At 44.9% G+C, this 9,428-nt stretch overlaps 2 non-coding genes across 2 annotated transcripts; both read left to right on the top strand.

The window, feature by feature from the left end:
- Window positions 1–3,872: 3,872 nt before the first annotated feature.
- TRNAT-CGU (transfer RNA threonine (anticodon CGU)) lies at window positions 3,873–3,944 on the top strand. The gene has a single exon. It is a non-coding gene; the product is annotated as a tRNA-Thr (tRNA).
- Window positions 3,945–5,288: 1,344 nt separating this feature from the next.
- TRNAT-UGU (transfer RNA threonine (anticodon UGU)) lies at window positions 5,289–5,360 on the top strand. The gene has a single exon. It is a non-coding gene; the product is annotated as a tRNA-Thr (tRNA).
- Window positions 5,361–9,428: the final 4,068 nt, after the last annotated feature.

Here is a 9,428-nt window from a genome sequence, read left to right as displayed (position 1 = left end):
CTGTCAGTGATAGTCACCGCAGACGAGTGTGGCGTCGGCCTGGAGAAAGGTCAAATCCGGCAGTAACTGTGGAGCGCCCTACCGCTAGACAACGCGGCATCATGGTTTGGGGCGCTATTGCGTATGATTCCACGTCACCTCTAGTGCGTATTCAAGGCACGTTAAATGCCCACCGCTACGTGCAGCATGTGCTGCGGCCGGTGGCACTCCCGTACCTTCAGGGGCCGCCCAATGCTCTGTTTCAGCAGGATAATGCCCGCCCACACACTGCTCGCATCTCCCAACAGGCTCTACGAGGTGTACAGATGCTTCCGTGGCCAGCGTACTCTCCGGATCTCTCACCAATCGAACACTTGTGGGATCTCATTGGACGCCGTTCGCAAACTCTGCCCCAGCCTCGTACGGACGACCAACTGTGGCAAATGGTTGACAGAGAATGGAGAACCATCCCTCAGGACACCATCCGTACTCTTATTGACTCTGTACCTCGACGTGTTTCTGCGTGCATCGCCGCTCGCGGTGGTCCTACATCCTACTGAGTCGATGCCGTGCGCATTGTGTAACCTGCATATCGGTTTGAAATAAACATCAATTATTCTTCCGTGCCGACTCTGTTTTTTCCCCAACTTTCATCCCTTTCGAACCACTCCTCCTTGGTGTTGCATTTGCTCTGTCAGTCAGTGTATATACGATGACTAACGCATGGTTGATAGTTAGCAGTGGCGATCTGACAGAACGAAGCCCAGCACACCTATTCCCCTGGTCTCCGCTCCTATCCGATATACAGCGTGGGGTGAGTAGAAGGGAGAGGGACGAGAGTCTGGGCTACGATATGAGTCTTCGATGGCTTGCTCTCAGAAATACGAGCGACGGTTTTTCTCACTGCTTTCAAGTTTTGTAGGTGGAACAATGTGTCAGATACTTACATTATAATGTGCTTTAGACTTCCATCGTTCTCAGTTGAGGTTTGGGCTTGGTAGCCCTCAGTATACGCCACTGTCTGAAGGAATCATAGGGATTAAGACCACTTCTCCTCTACCACAGCCTGTTAAATTAACCCTCTACTTTCAAAATCAGCTATTCTGCCGTCATCGAGAGAACCGAAAATGATGTAAACAAAGGACATCATACATCCAACCGCGGTCTTCACGTTGATTGGGAGAATGATCGGGCTACTTCCGAGCACATGACAAGAGCCATGTGTAGTTAAACTGTCATTACCTCGCCTGATTGCCGCATTTACCTCACTGTCAGACTGCTGCTGGATACTACTGATGTCAGCATGTAGATGAAATGCAATTATGATATGGATTACAAGCAAATTATATTCATAATAATAATAATAGACTAATAATAATAATAATAATAATAATAATAATAATAATAATAATGTCCGCCTCTGTGGTGTAGTGGTTAGTGTGATTAGCTGCCATCCCCGGAGGCCCGGGTTCGATTCCCGGTTCTGCCACGAAGTGGTTTCCTACTTCTCCTCTAAGCAAATGCCGGGATGGTACCTAACTTAAGGCCACGGCCGCTTCCTTCCCTTCCCTTCCAATCTTCCCATCCCCCGCAAGGCCCCTGTTCAGCATTGCAGGTGAGCCCGCCTGGGCGAGGTACTGGTCATCCTCCCCAGTTGTATCCCCCGACCCAGAGTCTGAAGCTCCAGGACACTGTCCTTGAGGCGGTAGAGGTGGGGTGGGATCCCTCGCTGAGTCCGAGGGAAAAACCGACCTCGGAGGGTAAACAGATTACGAACGAACTATAGCAGAACTGGATTGGTAAGGCAGGCCGCACACCGGACGCGTCAAGTCACGTCAGCGACACAGAGACATGACGCATCAGAAAGGAGCACAGTGATAAGCAATGGAAAAACACAAATCGCCGCACACCGGTCTGCGTCTTGATGATATCATCAGCATCCTGCTGCAGACACGAGCGATAAGACACTGCGGCCCGGTTTCATCAACACATGTTAAATATATACTAACAAGTAGTTAGTTAATACGGAGTTAGAAATTTAACATCTTGTTAGGTTTCTTGCGTTTCATCAAACTTTTCTTGTGAAATGTTAACTAATCTACTGTTAACTCTCCCAGTATTGCGAACTGGTGCGAATCAAGGAGGCAGTGGTACGAACATGCTGTTTTACAGCGCGCTCCGATGCGCTTTTGTTTGAGCACAGCTGTAAAATATGGCGCGTGAAGTGAAACGTAACCGTAGTTCTAATTTTTCCTCCTTCGAAGAAGAGTTGTTAATTGAATTAGTTAGTAAATATATATATAAGTTATTGAGTGCAAGCGCACAGATGGCTTGACGATAAAAGAAAAGGACGAGGCGGGGGAAAAGTCCGCGAGGTTTTCAATGGGGCAAACAGATACTTTTTTTTAGCGGGTATCCGCTGTCACCTAACAAAATCACTTCGTTAATTGTCCCACTTCAAACTGTGCTCCGATATGGGAGTTATTAAATATTGTATTGTCGTGTGCAGAACCAGACTACCTAGCAAGTATATCCCTGATTTGGAGGTTAGGCTCACTAATCACCTGAACATTAACAGAGAAATATCTCTTTCGATTACGATATATTTCGGCCCAATTGCCTCCAGGTGATTGGATTCTTACATGTGTGCAATCTATTGCACGTAGAACAAACACCAGTAAAACGGCTTATTTCATAGAAGTCGCGGATAATTTACAGACGCTCTTCTACTGAAGGGAATGTTATATACCTCCTTCTCATGGATGCTATGGCTGCAGACACACGACAAACAACTCTGTTAACAGTGGCTTTAGAAATTCCAGCATTGTCTCCGGCCATTATGTGAAAATAACCAGTAGCAAAAACTCGTAATATTATCAGTACCTGCAACATTGGAGAAAGAGGTAAGTTTCTCTTCGTAGGATATTCTAACCTCACTTGAATTTCGTCAACAACCTTAGCAACGACTGTTTTCGATAACCTGTATCTATGAAGAAATGTCGGATCCGTCAAATTTTCAAAGCCATTACGTCGCTGAACTCTTCTTCGATCAGGACTGTTTTGTAAAAGATCTAAATAGAGCAATTCCGCCTCGAAAGCGAGATTCACAGCAGCCATTTTGGAACAGGTTGCTAAATGCTAATGTTAGCCATTTAACATTGGAAAAGGCTGATGTTAACTTTAATACGCAGTTTAACATTTGTTAATGTTAACATTTGTTGATGAAACGCAAATTTTCTTAAATCGTATGTTAAAATGATTTAACACCTTGTTAAGTACTAACATGTGTTGATGAAACCGGGCCTGCATGTTCCATTTCTATGCGTCATGTCTTAAGCAAAGACGTGTGGAAGAGGGGTGGAAAGGAAAGCTCTGGCACTCTTCCCAAATATTTTTTCCACAACCGACTCCCTGCCGACAGTCGGCAGCTGATCCCCCTATGATGTCCACCATTTTGGTTTTGATATTAAGGTCTGAGATATTGTAGTCGGTCTTGCTCTATTGCCTCCAACACGGACAGTTTCGATTGGTCAGTAAGGCTTGAGGTATTGTAGTTGGTCTGGCATGCGCCCAAGTTTAGAGTTACGTTTATAATAATCATGTAGGTTAGAAATTATGCTGGTTCCAGTCAGGTCACTCACCACTTATATGAATTTAGGGCTGTCGCCTACGTTTATAGACTTTTATTTGACATTATATAAGTAACTGCAATCAAGAAATGATTAATTAAGCCGTGGCATCTGTAAAAATTGTATGACAACGACAACACAGCGCGCTTCAGTGCGCGCCAGTCAGTGGTAAGATGCTCCGTAGCCTGAAGCGATCGAACAAGCCGGCGGACATACCATTCATTACGTGACGACCTAAGCTACAGCAGTGCTCGTTTAACCCGTGCCTCCTTAGCTCAGTGGCAGAGCACTGGTCTCGTAAACCAGGGGTCGTGAGTTCAAACCTCACAGGAGGCAGTTAATTTTAAAATAAAGCAAACATTCTTGGCTCCATAGTTCTGGTGATGTCATTACATATTGAAGCGAGATGTCACGTCTTTCTGTCTTTTATTCAGGAAATTACAAGGAATAAAATGATTAGCCTCGCAGGTGATCGCTTTTGCTCTGTCCTAATATTTATATTCCTGGAGATATTCTATGCTTTTGTAAAATTCCATTGTGTCGTTAATCTGGATGACAGTGGAAGTTCGTTAAAAGTTGTACCACGTTTTAAAATCCGAGTCCCTTATCAGATACAAATTAGTGTATTGTTGGCGAATGAAGTCCGCCTCAATGGCGAAGTGGTTAGTGTGATTTGAAAAGTGATAGGAAGGTGGAATGGGGTCCTCTCAGTCTCAGGAGGTCAACTGAGTGTAGAGGTGGGTTCGATTTCCTCCTCAGCATCCTCGAAGTGGTTTTCCGTGGTTTCCCACTTCTCCTACAGGCAAATGCTGGGATGGTACCTAACTTAAGGGCACGGCCGCTTCCTTCCTTCCTTCTCCTTGTCTATCCCGTCCGATCTTCTTATCCCCCACTTGACCCACGTTCAGTATAGCAGTTGAGGCTGCCTGGGTGAGGCACTGGTCATCCTTCCTAGTTGTATCCCCTAATCAAAGTCTCACTCTCCAGGAACTGCCGTTGAGGCGGTAGAGGTGGAATTCCACCCTGAGCCCAAGGGAAAGACCAATCCTGGAGGGTAAGCAGATTAGGACAGAAAGAAAGAAAGATTGATCTGTAAAAATTAAATTTCTTCTCTTTTTCCTACCACTTTCCCCACACGTGTGGGGTCGCGGGTACGAACTACGTCGCAGATGTGGATTTGGCCCTGTTTTACAGCCGGATGCCCTTCCTGACGCCAACCCTGTATGGAGGGATGTAATCACTATTGCGTGTTTCTGTGGTGGTTGGTAGTGTAGTGTGTTGTGTGAAAATGAAGAGGAGAGTGTTAGGACGGACACAAACACCCAGTCCCCGGCCAGGAATCGAACCCGGGACCATCTGAACTGAGGGTCAGTACGCTGACCATTCAGCCAACGAGTCGGACATTTGTAAAAATTAAATAAAAGGAACTTAATTGCCTCCCTTTCATCATGGCAGAAATAATTATCCTTGAATGTAAAACAGTACAAGGGGGACGTTTTGGGAAACTCTTCCCGTTTAAACTGCCAATGCATGACTCATTTCCAGACAGCTATGAATAAGAAAGAATCGTCTGGAGGTTAATACACACACAGCCTTGATAGTTCGTTATAAAATAACAAACTTAAATAGATGCAATATGGTTTACTAGTATGCCTCTGCCAGTGGCCTTAAGGAACAAGCGCCTCTATAGCTCAGTGGCAGAGCACTGGTCTTGTAAACCAGGGGTCGTGAGTTCGATCCTCACTGGAGGCAAACATTTTAGAAACAACACTAATTCACTTAACGATTCAAACGAGATCTATTTCTCCATTCTTAAGGGTGAATTGGACGAACTGACGGTCTAAGCCTCGAAACTTAATCACTGTACCACCAGGAGTTATATGCATCGTTGTACCTCAAGGCTAGAGTTGAGAGGAGTGTAGTTATTTTCTTTCTTATCTTTTTTGGCTTATCTCAACTCGCAAGGCTACTCCGAGACAGCAAAAGAAGTTATGTTTAAAATGCATTGTACTTGTTACTGACGCGATAGTTCAACTGTGTTAATCGCAACGATTCTCTTTCTCCTTCTAGTTCGAGCGGCTCATAACTTGAAATTGTGCTTCGATTGCGAAAATGTAATAATGATAACTTCGTTTATGTTTTATTTAAATCAGTTTACCGTCCAGGGTTGCTTTCTCCGCCGGACTCAGGTGCAGTGGTTAGTGTGATTAGCTGCCACCCCCCAGAGGCCTGGGTTCGATTTCCGACTCCGCCACGAAATTTGAAAAGTGATACGAGGGCTGGAGCGGGGTCCACTCAGCCTTGGAAGGTCAACCGAGTAGAAGGGAGGGGGTAGGGGTGTCAATTCCCACCTCAGCCATCCTCGAAGTGCTTTTTCCCTGGTTTCCCACTTCTCTTCCAGGCAAATGCCAGATGGTACCTAACTTTCGGCAACTTTCTTCCTCTCCCTTATCTATCCCCCCCCCATCCCCCCCCCCCCAAAGGCCCCTGTTCAGTACAGCAGTTGAGGCTGCCTGGGCAAGGTACTAGTCCTCCTTCCCAGTTCCATCCCCCGAACCAAAGTCTCACTCTCCAGGAACTGCCGTTGAGGCGGTAGAGGTAGGATTCCTCGCTGAGTCCGAGGGAAAACCGACCCTCAACGGTAAACGGATTAAGAAAGAAGAAAGCCCACAACATTGATCAACAGTAACATTACGTAGACCATTATTTGTGGCGATGTTCTGCTGTTACATATCTAACTGGTTTATCATAGTATTCCAGCTATTCGATCCCTACTCTGACGCACTGTTTTGAATGAGCAATGTGCACTGTTAAGGCAGAGGATCACTTAGTAGTATCGGTAGTAGTAGTAGTAGTAGTAGTAGTATGACCTGGTCTAGAATTACAATTTAGGCATATTCCAAATTATAGCATCACAATTCACTAAATAACTCAAAATTCAACCCTAAAAAGAGCCGTTTCTTAAAAAGAGCCTCTTCCTCTTCACTTTTATTAAATTCTACATTCATTTTATTCAAAATTAGCAGTGAAGAGGGGGTTTCTCCTCTGGCTTGGAGGAAAGAGTGTTCACGGATCACGGCTTTCTGCGGCTCCATTCAAACCAGCACCTTCTTTCGCCTCTCTGTTCCACAAAAACAACGTCCGACTCGTTGGCTGAACGGTCAGCGTACTGGTCTTCGGTTCAGAGGGTCCCGGGTTCGATTTCCGGCAGGGTCGGGGATTTTAACCTTCATTGGTTAATTCGAATGACACGGGGGCTGGGTGTATGTGTAGTCTACATCCTCATTACGACTGCAATTCACTTACGGGTGCACCTGGCGAGCCGAACCCGTCCTAGGATATCCCGGCACTAAAACCCATACGACATTTCATTTCATTACGGTAACAACAATAATAACAACAATGATAGTAATAATCAGACCGGTCTGCTCCTGCCCTGCGGTAGCCATACAACCAGGTTTTCCCATTTCGGGTTAACTAGTTGGGTCCCGCGATCAAGAATGTAGACGCCTACTAGTCAGATCCAGAACCGAGCAGTAAACAGCATTACCTGTCGGCGCAGAAGGAATGCGAATTTGTTTTCCTGGGTTTGAAATTGAATATCTACTGTCGTGGAAAAAGTGTAGACACCCGATTTAATACGTTAATGAAAAGTTTTTCTTTGTCCCACACAGAAACAAGCTACACCAAAATTTATCTTATTTTATTCTACGTTTAATTTTGTGGAGGAGAAATTTTAACGGAGGTTTCCAACGGAGAACTCACTTCGAAAATGCGTAACTTTAAATGTATTGACCTGATCAATAAAAAAAACTTTAATACTTCTTAAAGTAACGTATTGCTGAGTTGTATGCCAAGTTTTTATTTCATACGATATTTGTGAAAAAAGTTGTTGTAAATTTTGTGAAACAACACTTTCTCATTACTGGATGATCATAGACGCGAAAAATTCGGCTTGTTATGAAGTTCTTGAAAATATCAGGCTGAAATTAAAACTGCTTTTTGTCTGGATGCAATTGAAGAGCTTCTCGGAAACAGCATTAGTCCAAAAACAGAGTTTTTGAAAAACGATACAAAACTGTCCACCATCATAATGCAGCGATGTATATTGAATTTGGTATTGAATAGGGATACGTTTACACAGTAAGAAACATAATATGCATTTGCAAATACATGAAGTGTTATATTTCACACAAGAGAACAAAAAATAAGATGGTCGTATGTCATCTATACTTGAAAAATAACGATATCATAAAAATATTTTTTTGCTACTATACATTCATTCATAAGTAGTCCGCCTCTGTGGTGTAGTGGTTAGTGTGATTAGCTGCCACCCCCTGAGGTCCGGGTTCGATTCCCGGCTCTGCCACGAAATTTGAAAAGTGGTACGAGGGCTCAGTCTCGGGAGGTCAACTGAGTAGAGGTGGGTTCGATTCCCACCTGAGCCATCCTGGAAATGGTTTTCCGTGGTTTCCCACTTCTCCTCCAGGCAAATAACGGGATGGTACCTAAATTAAGGCCACGGCTGCTTTCTTCACTCTTCCTTGTCTATCCATTCCAATCTTCCCATCCCCACGCAAGGCCCCTGTTCAGCGTAGCAGGTGAGGCCGCCTGGGCGAGGTACTGGTCATCCACCCCAGTTTCATCCCCGACCCAGAGTCTGAAGCTCCAGGACACAGCGCTTGAGGCGGCAGAGGTGGGATCCCTCACTGAGTCCGAGGAAAAACCGACCCTGGGGGATAAACAGATAAAGAAGAACAGGGGCCTTGCGGGGGGATGGGAAGATTGGAAGGGATAGACAAGGAAGAGGGAAGGAAGCGGCCGTGGCCTTAAATTAGGTACCACCCCGGCATTTGCCTGGAGGACGGAAAACCACTTTCAGTATGGCTGAGGTGGGAATGGAACCCACCTCTACTCAGTTGACCTCCTGAGGCTGAGTGGACCCAGCTCCAGCCCTCGTACCACTTTTCAAATTTCGTGGCAGAGCCGGGAATCGAATCCTGGCCTTCGGGGGTGGCAGCTAATCACACTAACCACTACACCACAGAGGCGGACACACTCTTAATAAAGGAGTCTTTAATACCATTTCGGTGAACTGAACCTGCAGTACACGCATTCGTAGAACAGCTGCTATCATCACACCCACTGCTATTGTCATCACAGATAATGTCAGCTTCTTTATTGTTGGCTTCAGGTGCCATGCAAAGTTTGTTATAAAATGCACTGTTGTCGTTTTTGCACAAACATTGTATCATGTTTTTCAGGTCCGCAATCTTTGCTGGTGGTATTGGTAAGCTTGCACTGTATGCTTGCTGGTTTTAGTTCAATTCCCTGTGAAAATGGAACTCGATTGCGAATGACGCTAATCCTCCACGGACCTGAATACGTATCCCTGAGTTTTACAACTGGACTTCTCTGTTCTATCTTGAACATTCTCATAGTTTTAATTTGCATTGGAGGTTTGTTACGATTCAGAAAGTATGGGGCCAAAGTTGCTCTGAAATCAATGAAATCGCTATATTGCATTTCTTATAGGCCTACATTAAATGGTGATGGACTTTGTCGTGATCTCGATTTTACTTCCATCCAGTCATTAGGAGATTCCGATGCATTCAGTTTTCTTTTCTGTTTTTCTATGAGGGCAACGTCTTGATCATTTGTGGGAGGAAGCTGTGTCCTCGCATTGGAAATAAATATGTTATTATTAATGGACATTAGTAGATAAATGAAAAAAATCCGGATTTTAACACGGGGTGCAAAACTATACAGCCGTGGCGGTAGCCGATACGCCACCACGTGACTTGAAATTATTACGCGCTA

This window comes from Anabrus simplex, chromosome 11 (assembly GCF_040414725.1).
Source record: "Anabrus simplex isolate iqAnaSimp1 chromosome 11, ASM4041472v1, whole genome shotgun sequence".
NCBI lineage: Eukaryota > Metazoa > Arthropoda > Insecta > Orthoptera > Tettigoniidae > Anabrus > Anabrus simplex.
Note: the sequence above shows the minus strand (reverse complement) of the source record. Positions and strands in the feature narration are given on the sequence as shown.